The sequence below is a fragment of the Salmo trutta genome, chromosome 30 (assembly GCF_901001165.1).
Source record: "Salmo trutta chromosome 30, fSalTru1.1, whole genome shotgun sequence".
Lineage (NCBI taxonomy): Eukaryota > Metazoa > Chordata > Actinopteri > Salmoniformes > Salmonidae > Salmo > Salmo trutta.
Window position 1 is genome coordinate 31,706,693 of NC_042986.1, and position 12,190 is coordinate 31,718,882.

Consider the following 12,190-nt stretch of genomic DNA (forward strand, 5'->3'; position numbering starts at 1 on the left):
GTGTGTGTGTGTCTCCCTCCCTTTAGTCTGTGCCTTTAGTCTACTTTGTCAAGTGGTAGTTAAAGTGAGACAGTGATGCAGTGAGCTCCATTGTGAGAGTGGTCAAAGCCATCCTAACAACATTTGGGGGTTGATGGAGCTGACTTCACAACATTCATGAGGGCTGAAATTGTGTATGTGCATGCACGTGCGCGTGTGTTCTTGCACATGTGTAAAGAATACCCTCTCATTGACTCTGAGGGGTTGGGAACAGGCCTTATGTTTGCCTGTTGATCCATCCAGTTGATCCATTCAACAATTTGTCTTTTATTCCTTCACTTCTGGCAGGTTTCTGTCCCTTAGCTCCAGTGATTCCCTTTGATGAGGCCCTGCTCTGTGAAACAGTCTGTGGAACCAATCAGAAGCTGGAAAGAGGAGAGCCTCCTAATGTAATTACCTCAGCCAATGGCATCTCTACTATTGATGATGATTCACCTATAATTGTAATTCTATGGAAATGTATTCCTCAGTCTCAGGCTTCGCTTGTTATGCTCCATAGAATGTTTTTTATTATAATAATTTTTTAGCATATGAAGACATTCTGGAACTCATTTCCCACCTATCTGATGAATGTTCTGAACTGGTGGTCCATCAGATGACCAAAGTCCTGCTCTGTGTTTTGAGTGTCATGTATAGAGAGGAGGCTAGACTGGTATGGGCTTTCAGTGAGGAATAGAGAAGAGGTCTTCATTAAGGAGTTGAAAATGCATTGAAACTCAAGTGAACTCAGTTGTTCCTACACTATGTAAATGGTCAGTGGTGGTCCATTCCCAAGCCTGCAGAACAGGACCATACACATGGACCATGGTCCGTCACTCTCCCTCAGGGCGAGACACGTGTCAGCTGACCACTGGGGTTTCAACATCTATGGCTGGAATGAATAACTGACTAATTACTACCACATTTCCTCCACAGAAATGGAAGGAATCTCAGTCAGACGTACAAATACATAGGAATCAGTGGAGGCTGGTGGGAGAAACTATTGGATGGGCTCATTGTAATAGTTGGAATGGAATTAATGGAGTGGTATCAAACACCAAACGTATGAAAATCACGTTTGATTATATTCCAGCTTTTACAATGAGTCAGTCCTCCAATGGCTCCTCCCACCAGCCTCCACTGAAAGGAATACACTACATGGACAAACACCCCTTCAAATTAGTGGATGTTTCTCTTTCAGCCACACTCGTTGCTGACAGGTGTATAAAATCAAGCACACAGCCATGCAATCTCCATTGACAAACATTGGCAGCAGAATGACCCATAATGAAGAGCTCAGTGACTTTCAACTTGGCACCATCATAGGGTGTCACATTTCCAACAAGTCAGTTTGTCAAATTTCTGCCCTGCTAGAGCTGCCCAGTAAACTTTAAGGGATGTTATTGTGAAGCGGAAACATCTAGAAGCAACAACGGCTCAGCCACAAAGTGGTAGGCCACACAAGCTCACAGAACGGGACCGGCGAATGCTGAAACGCGTATCGCAAATAAAATATTCTGTCCTCAGATGCAACACTTTCTACTGAGTTCCAATCTGCTTCTGGAAGCAAAGTCAGCACAAGAACTGCGTCGGGAGCTTCCTGAAATGGATTTCCATGGCCGAGCAGCCGCACACAAGCCTAAGATTACCTTGCACAATGCCAAGCGTCAGCTGGAGCAGTGGAAACACATTCTCTGGAGTGATGAATCATGCTTCACCATCTGGCAGTCACACAGACTAATCTGGGTTTGACGGATGCCAGGAGAATGCTACCTGCCCCAGAGGGCCAACTATAACATTTGGTGGAGGAGGAATACTGGTCTGGGTCGGTTTTTCATGGTTCGGGCTATGCCCCTTAGTTCCGGTGAAGGGAAATCTTAACGCTACCACATACAATGAAATTCTAGACGATTCTGTGTTTCTAACTTTGTGGCATGACAATGCCCCTGTGCACAAAGAGAGGTCCATACAGAAATGGTTTTTCCAGATCGATGTGGAAGAACTTGACTGGCCTGCACAGAGCCCTGACCTCAACCCCATCGAAGACCTTTGGGATGAATTGGAATGCCGATTGCGAGCCAGGCCTAATTGCCCAACATCAGTGCCCGACCTAACTAATGCTCTTGTGGTTGAATGAAAGCAAGTCCCTGCAGCAATGTTCCAACATCTAGTTCAAAGACTTCCCAGAAGAGTGGAGGCTGTTATAGCAGCAAAGAGGGGACAAACTATATATTACTGACCATGATTTTGGAATGAGATGTTCGACGAGCAGGTGTACACATACTTTTTGTCCTGTAGTGTATATTGGTGACGTTGCTACATACATTTTTTGACTTAGGAATTAATTATATGTACCCATTGATTCTTGAAGAATATAACTTGGAAATGCCTCATGGTCTTAGTTCAACTGTCTTACCACATCAGAACTGAAAATGTAAGCTTGTTGTACTACAATGTTAGTAAACAATGTAAATATACCCAAACACTATATATCCTCAAAACATGGTTAAAACTATATTTTTGATATCATGGATGGTCATTCCTTATATCCATAGCTCTGTCTATGAATTTGAGAGTGGTTATATTCCTCCAGGCTTATCCCTCAGCTTTTTACCAAAACAGATGTGGGGTGACCGTTTTGTTATTGTTTAAATTAACGACTCTTGTTTTAATGGTTAAACTATTTCAGATCTTTATCGGGACGTGTCAACGCCCTACTGTGGACGGGCATTTGACTTCAGGAGTACAGCTACTCGCCAAGCTCTCCAATCACACTGAAAAAAATATAAACACGACATGTACAGGGTTGGTTTCATGAGCTGAAATAAAATATCCTGGAACTTTTTCATACGCACAAAAAGCTTATTTCTCTCAAATTTTGTTCACAAATCAGTTTACATCCCTGTTAGTGAGCATTTCTCTTTTGCCAAGATAATCCATCCACCTGGCAGGTGTGGTATATCAAGAAGCTGATAAAACAGCATGATCCTTTACACAGGTGCACCTTGTGCTGGGTGACAATAAAAGGCCACTCTATAATGTGCAGTTTTGTTACACAACACAATGCCACAAGTTTAAAGGGAGTGTGGAATTGACAGGTTGACTGCAGGAATGTCCACCAGAGAATTGAATGTTCATTTCTCGTCCATAAGCCGCCTCCAATAATTTGGGTTATCATCTTTCCAAGGGCTTCGACTGCACTACCACGCGCAACTTTTTCTCAGCTGGCACAATTTGATTGGCTGCTGTCTAATTCAAACTGTAATCCGTTAAATGAAGAGTTGATGTGCTGCACACTTTTTTTAATAGCATAATTTTTTATATTTGGGCTTGGGGAGGGTATCAAGTCAGTTCGAGTCAAAAGGCTCAAGTCCAAGTTAAGTCACGAGTCATTGGTGTTAAAGTCAAAATCGAGTTGCAAGTCATCATATTTGTGACTAGAATCTGACTCGAGTCCAAGTCAGGTGACTCGAGTTCACACCTCTGGGTATCTGTGACCATCAGATGCATATCTGTATTCCGAGTCATGTGAAATCAATAGATTAGGCCCTAATGAATTTATTTCAATTGACTGATTTCCTTATATGAACTGTAATCTTTTAAATTGTTGCATGTTGCATTTATATTTTTGTTCAGTGTTGTTTGGAGTTCCAGTCAGACGGACCATCACTGTGTCCGATTCCAACAACCCCCCAGCCCTTGTAAAACCATCCTGCTTGGGTCAGGAATTGCAACTATTTTCCTTTTAATATCCCTGATATGTTTCATTTGCACACACACACACACACACACACACATGCATGCAGGCACACACAGTCGTGGCCAAAAGTTTTGAGAATGACACAAATATTAATTTTCACAGTCTGCTGCCTCAGTTTGTATGATGGCAATGTGCATATTCTCCAGAATGTTATGAAGAGGGATCATATGAATTGCAATTAACTGCAAAGTCACTCTTTGCCATTCAAATGAACTGAATCCCCAAAAAACATTTCCATTGCATTTCAGCCCTGCCACAAAAGGACCAGCTGACATCATGTCAGTGATTCTCTCGTTAACACATGTGTGAGTGTTGACGAGGACAAGGCTGGAAATCACTCTGTCATGCTGATTGAGTTCGAATAACAGACTGGAAGTTTCAAAAGGAGGGTGGTGCTTGGAATCATTGTTCTTCCTCTGTCAATCATGGTTACCTGCAAGGAAACACGTGCCGTCATCATTGCTTTGCACAAAAGGGCTTCACAGGCAAGGATATTGCTGCCAGTAAGATTGCACCTAAATCAACCATTTATCGGATCATCAACAAGCAAGCGCCAGGACCGTCTCCTAAAATTGATTCAGCTGCGGGATCGGGGCACCACCAGTACAGAGCTTGCTCAGGAATGGCAGCACAGTAAGCACAGTAAGGCAAAGACTTTTGGAGGATGGCCTGGTGTCAAGGGCAGCAAAGAAGCCCCTTCTCTCCAGGAAAAACATCAGGGACAGACTGATATTCTGCAAAAGGTACAGGGATTGGACTGCTGAGGACTGGGGTAAAGTCATTTTCTCTGATGAATCCCCTTTCCGATTTTTTGGGGCATCCGGAAAAAAGCTTGTCCGGAGAAGACAAGGTGAGCACTACCATCAGTCCTGTGTCATGCCAACAGTAAAGCATCCTGAGACCATTCATGTGAGGGGTTGCTTCTCAGCCAAGGGAGTGGGTTCACTCAAAAGTTTGCCTAAGAACACAGCCATGAATAAAGAATGGTACCAACACATCCTCAGGGGAGCAACTTCTCCCAATCATCCAGGAACAGTTTGGTGACGAACAATGCCTTTTCCAGCATGATGGAGCACCTTGCCATAAGGCAAAAGTGATAACTAAATGGCTCGGGGAACAAAACATCGATGATTTGGGTCCATGGCCAGGAACCTCCCCAGACCTTAATCTCATTGAGTACTTGTGGTCAATCCTCAAGAGGCGGGTATACAAACAAAAACCCACAAATTCTGACAGCATGCCAGGGCGGATTGCAGAGGTCTTGAAAAAGAAGGGTCAACACTGCAAATATTGAGTCTTTGCATCAACTTCATGTAATTGTCAATAAAAGCCTTTGACACTTATGAAATGCTTGTAATTATACTTCAGTATTCCATAGTAACATCTGACAAAAATATCTAAAGACACTGAAGCAGCAAACTTTGTGGAAATTAAACTTTGTGTCATTCTCAAAATCTTTGGCCATGACTGTACACACACACACACACACACACACACACACACACACACACACACACACACACACACACACACACACACACACACACACACACACACACACACACACACACACAGAGGGTCTAGCGAGCAGGGTGCGGAGGATGACTGTGTGGAACCTCAACATACCCTCCCAGGCCCTGTTAGTCAGTCAATGTGGGTTTTTTACTCCATTAGATGTGGAATGGTCATTTCCATGGAGCTCACAGGTTGGTCAGGCTGCCAGTAAAAACACTGATCTCTCTGTCTCTCACTGTGCCCCCTCAGCAGAGCAGGAGTTAATGCATTGAGGGAGTGTGTGTGTTTGCGTGCGTGAGTGTGTGTGCGCACAAGTCTGTGTGTGAATGAGAGAGAGAGTTATGGTCAATCTGCATAGCCATATTTCTCAGGTTTCATGGAAGAATTGGCATTGTCTCTCTTTCTCACATTGACAGTCAATCTGTTTAAATCCATCACCACTTTGTGGTAAAGCGAGGTTCATAATTGTAATGAATGGCTTGTCAGAGTGTGGGTTTTTAGTAATTGACCATGTCCCCATGATTACATGTGGGAAGGATTGGTATGGGATATGTGTGTTTGTGTGTGTGTGTTGCCTATAGGACTAGTTGCTTACTAGCCAAATGTGTGTTTATAAACCTTCACCAAGGTTTTTTTTCTCGGACTGTGAATTTTAAACGGCTCGGTCCAGTTCTTCATGTAATACACAGTCAATCAGCGTTAACTACACTGTAAATATTATAGGAAATTGAGTTACGCCATGTGAATGTGCAGTCAAGAATCGTGTGTATGTGCAGTGAACGTCAGTGAAAGATATGACCATGTGTGTAACTGTAGACTGTATGTGTGTATGTGGTAGTCAAGCCTTTACTAATGTGAGCCCACTGGGGCAGTCCCAGCACTCTCCCACGCAGCTCAGGCTGCCCCTCCCTCTCATACAGTCCTGGTCCCCGAGGGTCAGTTGTGGAGCCCCCTCACTGTGTTTTTTCCTGGTTATTCCTTCCCCCCCTCTGAAGTTTAAAGTGTGTTGATGACCGAGCTGGACTTCCTCTCCGCTCACTCTGGGCTCCACAGCCACGGAGGCTTCACATGTCTGTCTCCATGACCCAAACGTGAGGCAGGCACGTGCACTCTCCCAAGGAGTGTTTGCGTGTGTGTGTATGTGTGCGAGTGTGTGAGGAACAGTGCTTGAGAGAGCGTGTGTGAAGCTCAGAGTGTGTTAGTTACTATGCTCAGAAGAGAGCTATGCGTGTGAACAATGTGTTCTGTTATAGTAATCTGCAGAAGTAATTGATGGCAAGAGCTGAAAACAAGGCCATGGCCCTTTGAAGCCTGGTCAACAGCCGACATGTGTGTCTTTGTGTGTGTGTGTGTGTGTGTGTGTGTGTGTGTGTGTGTGTGTGTGTGTGTGTGTGTGTGTGTGTGTGTGTGTGTGTGTGTGTGAGAGATACTTGGTATGAAAGCCTGCTGTATTGGCCTGCTAACTTTAATGAAGTGACGCTTCAACAACTACTACCTAAGTGAACCTACTGAAGTGGTCAAAACCTTGCTAGTTATGAATGAAGCCTCTATGAGCATCTTACAAGGTGCAGTTATTTTCCTTTCTTTTCATATTTGTCATGACACAAGGCGAGACCCAGATGCAGACACAGGAGGCAGATGGTTGGAGTCTTAAAATGTTTATTAATCCAAAAGGGTAGGCAAGAGAATGGTCATGGACAGGCAAAAAGGTCAAAACCAAAAGGTCAAAACCACACCTAGAGGGGGTGGAGACAATCACAGGAACAGGTGAAATAGATCAGGGCGTGACAATATTGTATTGTAATGTACACCCTGCAGCTGTAGGCAAGGATAAGGGCGCAAGAAATCATATCGTTGAGTTTGGCAATGAGATTCTGACTCTTGGGATGGAGGTTGACTGGGGACATACAGTACCAACACACACACACACACACACACACACACACACACACACACGGTGACAGAGGAGGTACTATTCTCGGGAGTTTTCTCACTAAAAACAGACAGTGTTACATTTGTCTGACACAGGGCTCAAAACAACCTCTCTCAACATATCGCCACCTCCATTTCAATAATGGACGATTAGAGATTGCATTTTATATAGTACTTTTTAAACACTAAATTGAAACATCTTTCTAACCACAACAATTGGATTTCCTTGTGACCCACCATGTAACCAACACCAAAGCTTCTTGTCAAGACCCAGTTTTAAGCCACACACTTCCTGATGCTGCACCATCTCCACTTCTACTCTACCTGAGGCCTCTCGTCCTCTCTCCTCTCCTCCTCCCTCCCCTCATCTCCCCTCCTGCCGTCTTTCCTCTGTGGATGTGTCATTTCCTCCTGCTGTGTGAAGTGTGGAGCAGCAGGGAACTCTCATTGATCTCACTGCTGAGTCTGTCTGCCATGCTCGCCTTCTCCTGTGGATCATGTAGTTTTGGATATCCCACTTGGCACAAACGTCATTTCAATGTCTAGTTTTGATTTAGCTTTGGTTGTGTTGTCATCTAATGTGAATTCAATGTGAAATAATAATAATAACCAAAAAAGTTGGGTGAAAAAACCCCACCAAATTCCCTTTCGTTGATGACTTTTTGGAAATCCAATCAGTTGTCCACCTTGATTCAATGTCAGTCATCACATAGAATTTTTGTTGTTGAAATCATGTGGAAACAACGTTGATTCAACCAGTTGTTGCCCAGTGGTATACTACTGTAACTATCTTTCTCAGGTTTCTGTCTTTCTCGCTGTTTGTAAGAGGTTTTGTCTTTCACTCTCTCCCTTTCTCGTTGTTTCACCCTCCCTGGCTAACCATATCCCTACCGGCCAGTCAGAGGAGAGCTTTGTGTGTCTCTGTGTCTGTGTGTGTGTGTGTGTGTGTGTGTGTGTGTGTGTGTGTGTGTGTGTGTGTGTGTAGCCTTTGGCATGCGGTGCTACTCCCTGGCAGACCCTATCACAGCAGAGAGGATCTGAGCCCTGGAATACAACCTCCCTCCCTGCATCCCCCCATTTCTCTCTATCCGTTTTATGAAAGAATGTCTTTAAAAAGTAAACAATAAAAAGGCCCAGCTTGCTGTGGGCGGGGCTGAGCCCAGATCTTCATGGCCTCTCTGTTTTCTTAGTGTCTGTGTGTTGGAGTGAGCGCATTGAAGTGAAAGATGACCTCTCCCAGCAGTTCTTGGCCCTGGCGACATCCCTGTCAAAGGCTCAGGGAGGGAGAGGAAAGGCAAAAGGGAAAGTCAGAGCTCAATATGACTTTCAGCTGTGTATATGGGGATGGCTATACAGTCAGCAGCAGCCATGTTTCTTATTCTTTATTACTGAGAGTTAGGCTATCCACCCAAAAACCTCCCTGCTCACTTCTGGGGAGAGGGAGAGAATGGTATTTTTCCAATGACTTAAACAGCCATTTAAAAGCCTTTAGTGTGTTTAAATAGTGCCTGCTCCGTGCATGTCTAAATCCCATTTGTGTTGTAACAGCATTTTGGAGGAGGCAAAATGGACCATACCATCCTCAGGAGTTTAGGGGAGGTGAATAAATGGACCATACCATCCTCAGACGTTTAGGGGAGGTGGATAAATGGAGGGTACCATCCTCAGGAATTTAGGGGAGAAGGATTAATGGACCATACCATCCTCAGGAGTTAATTGTCATTGGGGGTGGCAGGTAGCCTAGCGGTTAAGAGCGTTGAGCCAGTAACCGAAAAGTTACTGGTTCGAATCCCTGAGCTGACTAGATGAAAAATCTCCTAGTCTGCCCTTGAGCAAGGCACTTAACCCTAATTGCTCCTGTAAGTCGCTCTGGGTAAGAGCATCTGTAAAATCTGAAGTAGAGGGGGATAAATGGACCATGCCATCCTCGGGAATTTAGGGGAGGAGGATAAATGGAGAGTACCATCCTCAGCAGGAGGTTAGGAGCAATGAGGCAGTACCTGGTTTGGGCACAGGCAGTATTGGAGTGATCACACATTTGAAAGTCCCAGTGGTCTGTGTGTCTGTACCTATGTATTTTTTTAGAGAGTATGGGTCATCTGGGTAAATTGTAATCCATATATTTGTATACAGTCTACTGAGCAGCATTTCAAATCACTCTCTCTCTCTTTGTCTTCCCCAGCAGGTGTGTGAAGTGCTAGCCCGTTAATCACAGTCTAAGTCTCATGGTACAGTAGGACCTGTGATTCATTCACAGACCTTATAAAAGTCCAGAAAAATCTATTTTCTTCTCTTTTCTTCCCTCAAGTATAACAGTAGATCTTTCTCCCCACTCCTCTTTCTCTTCCCCCACCTCTCTTCTTTTCTCTTTCTCTCACTGTCTTTCTCTCTCTGTCTTTCACTCCCCCCCTCCCCCTCCCCCTCGCCCTCTATCACCCTCTCCTATTTCTGTGGTCTAGTGCCCGGACAGATTTTACAGACAGGCTTCTGGAGGGGGAACCAGGTTTCACGGGACAGCCAGCCAGGACAGTGAGGCCCAGGATGGCTGGTTGGAGGACTGGATTGGGCTGGTGGGATAACAGGCTCTCTGTCTTCCCTTTATCCCCCCACCCTCATCTTTCTCTCTCCCTGGCCAGACCCCCACCCTCATCTTTCTCTCTCCCTGGCCAGACCCCCACCCTCATCTTTCTCTCTCCCTGGCCAGACCCCCACCCTCATCTTTCTCTCTCCCTGGCCAGCTCCCCACCCTCCTCTCTCTCTCTCCCTGGCCAGATCCCCACCCTCCTCTCTCTCTCTCTCTCCCTGGCCAGACCCCCACCCTCCTCTCTCTCTCCCTGGCCAGACCCCCACCCTCCTCTCTCTCTCCCTGGCCAGACCCCCACCCTCCTCTCTCTCTCTCTCCCTGGCCAGACCCCTACCCTCCTCTCTCTCTCTCCCTGGCCAGACCCCCACCCTCCTCTCTCTCTCCCTGGCCAGACCCCCACCCTCCTCTCTCTCTCTCCCTGGCCAGACCCCCACCCTCCTCTCTCTCTCTCCCTGGCCAGAATCCCCACCCTCCTCTCTCTCTCTCCCTGGCCAGAATCCCACTCTCACCTCAGTTATTCAGTTCTAATCTGAGCCCTGTCTCGTGCTGCTGTCACCACTGCAACTAAAAGAGTTTAATTTGACAAGCCTCTGTCAGTGTGTGTGTGTGTGTCTGTCAAAGTTTGCATGTGTCTCTTTCTGTGGGAGTGTGTGTGTGTGTGTGTGTGTGTGTGTGTGTGTGTGTGTGTGTGTGTGTGTGTGTGTGTGTGTGTCTCTGTGTACTGTGTGTCTCTGTCAGTGTGTACGTCAGGGACAGGCATACTGGAGCAAGGTGGCCACGAGCTTGACCTATGGGAGACCTTTCATACCAATGGTAAACCACGGGCAATAAACACAGCCCTGATATACACACAATACAGGGCTTGATCCGGCCAAATGGTTATAGATATGGCTGAGGACTGAGACATGGCCAGCGGTTTGAGATGGGGCCTAATGGTTATAAATACAGCTGAGGACTTAAGATATGGCCAGAGGTTTGAGATGGGGCCAAATGGTTGGATTTATGGCCAATTTGTTATAGATATGACCAAGAGTTTGAGATCATGCCAAAGGCTTTTAGATTTAGCAACCCAAGCACCTTCAACTCAACCAAGGCAATACAGACAAATGCTTGCACACGCACACATGCGCGCGCACACACACACACACACACACACACACACACACACACACACACACACACACACACACACACACACACACACACACACACACACACACACACACACACAATGTAATACTCCCTCTAAGGAGTAGGCAAGGCCCTAACAGTGGGAGTGGGCTGGGTGGTCCCCTATGGCTATTTTCACTGGCGTCACTATTTAATGTAAACAAGAATGAAATATGCAGATAATTGGTATTGTTTTTATCTGAAAAAGGTTTGTTTAATTTGTATCACAATACGAATGGGACTGTAGATTTGAAGGAAACCTATGGGCAAAATAGTGATGACACCTTTGAGATGGGCTTAGAAAAGCATCTGCCATTTTGCTTAATCCTATACACGATCAGTATGCAAACACTGAAGTTGTAGGGGCTAGGGAAGGGGGCTAAGGGTTGTTGCTGTTTACATACTCTGTTCTCTTTTGTTGCTCTCACACGTGAGTGGCACACATGACATTTATCATAGTGATGTCACACAAAGCGATGTTGCGTAATAGGAAGCCCATGTGAGAAGGGTTTTACTGGACGGGTCTCAGATGGACTCACCCAAAAGATTTACTGTCTTTGTTGTTTACCCAGAAGGAGCATTACTCAGATGATTCAATCATTATGGACCGACTCACAATCCAAGAAACTGCCCTCTCTCTCTCTCCCTTTCTCCTTCTTCGTCCTCCTCCTCCTCTTCTTGGCTCTGTCTCCTGTCTGTTTGGTGTGTGGTGATATGCACCTTCGTTTAGTCCTGACCCAGGCTACCTGGGAAGTAAACACACACTGGGCCCTGCTCCATCCTCTCATTACTGCTGAACTTCGGCTCTGTAATGAAAGTAATCCCCACGGTCCAGAAGAGACTGCTGTGTAGAAGACTAGCCCATAGACTGCTGTGTAGAAGACTAGCCCATAGACTGCTGTGTAGAAGACTAGCCCATAGACTGCTGTGTAGAAGACTAGTCCATAGACTGCTGTGTAGAAGACAAGCCCATAGACTGCTGTGAAGAAGACTAGTCCATAGACTGCTGTGTAGAAGACTAGTCCATAGACTGCTGTGTAGAAGACAAGCCCATAGACTGCTGTGTAGAAGACTAGTCCATAGACTGCTGTGTAGAAGACTAGCCCATATACTGCTGTGAAGAAGACTAGTCCATAGACTGCTGTGTAGAAGACTAGCCCATAGACTGCTGTGTAGAAGACTAGCCCATAGACTGCTGTGTAGAAGACTAG

The 12,190-nt window shown here is 45.6% G+C and overlaps 1 pseudogene; it reads left to right on the forward strand.

The window, feature by feature from the left end:
• Nucleotides 1-12,190, forward strand: part of LOC115168905 (protein AAR2 homolog) — a 41,865-nt pseudogene that overhangs the window by 19,665 nt on the left and 10,010 nt on the right.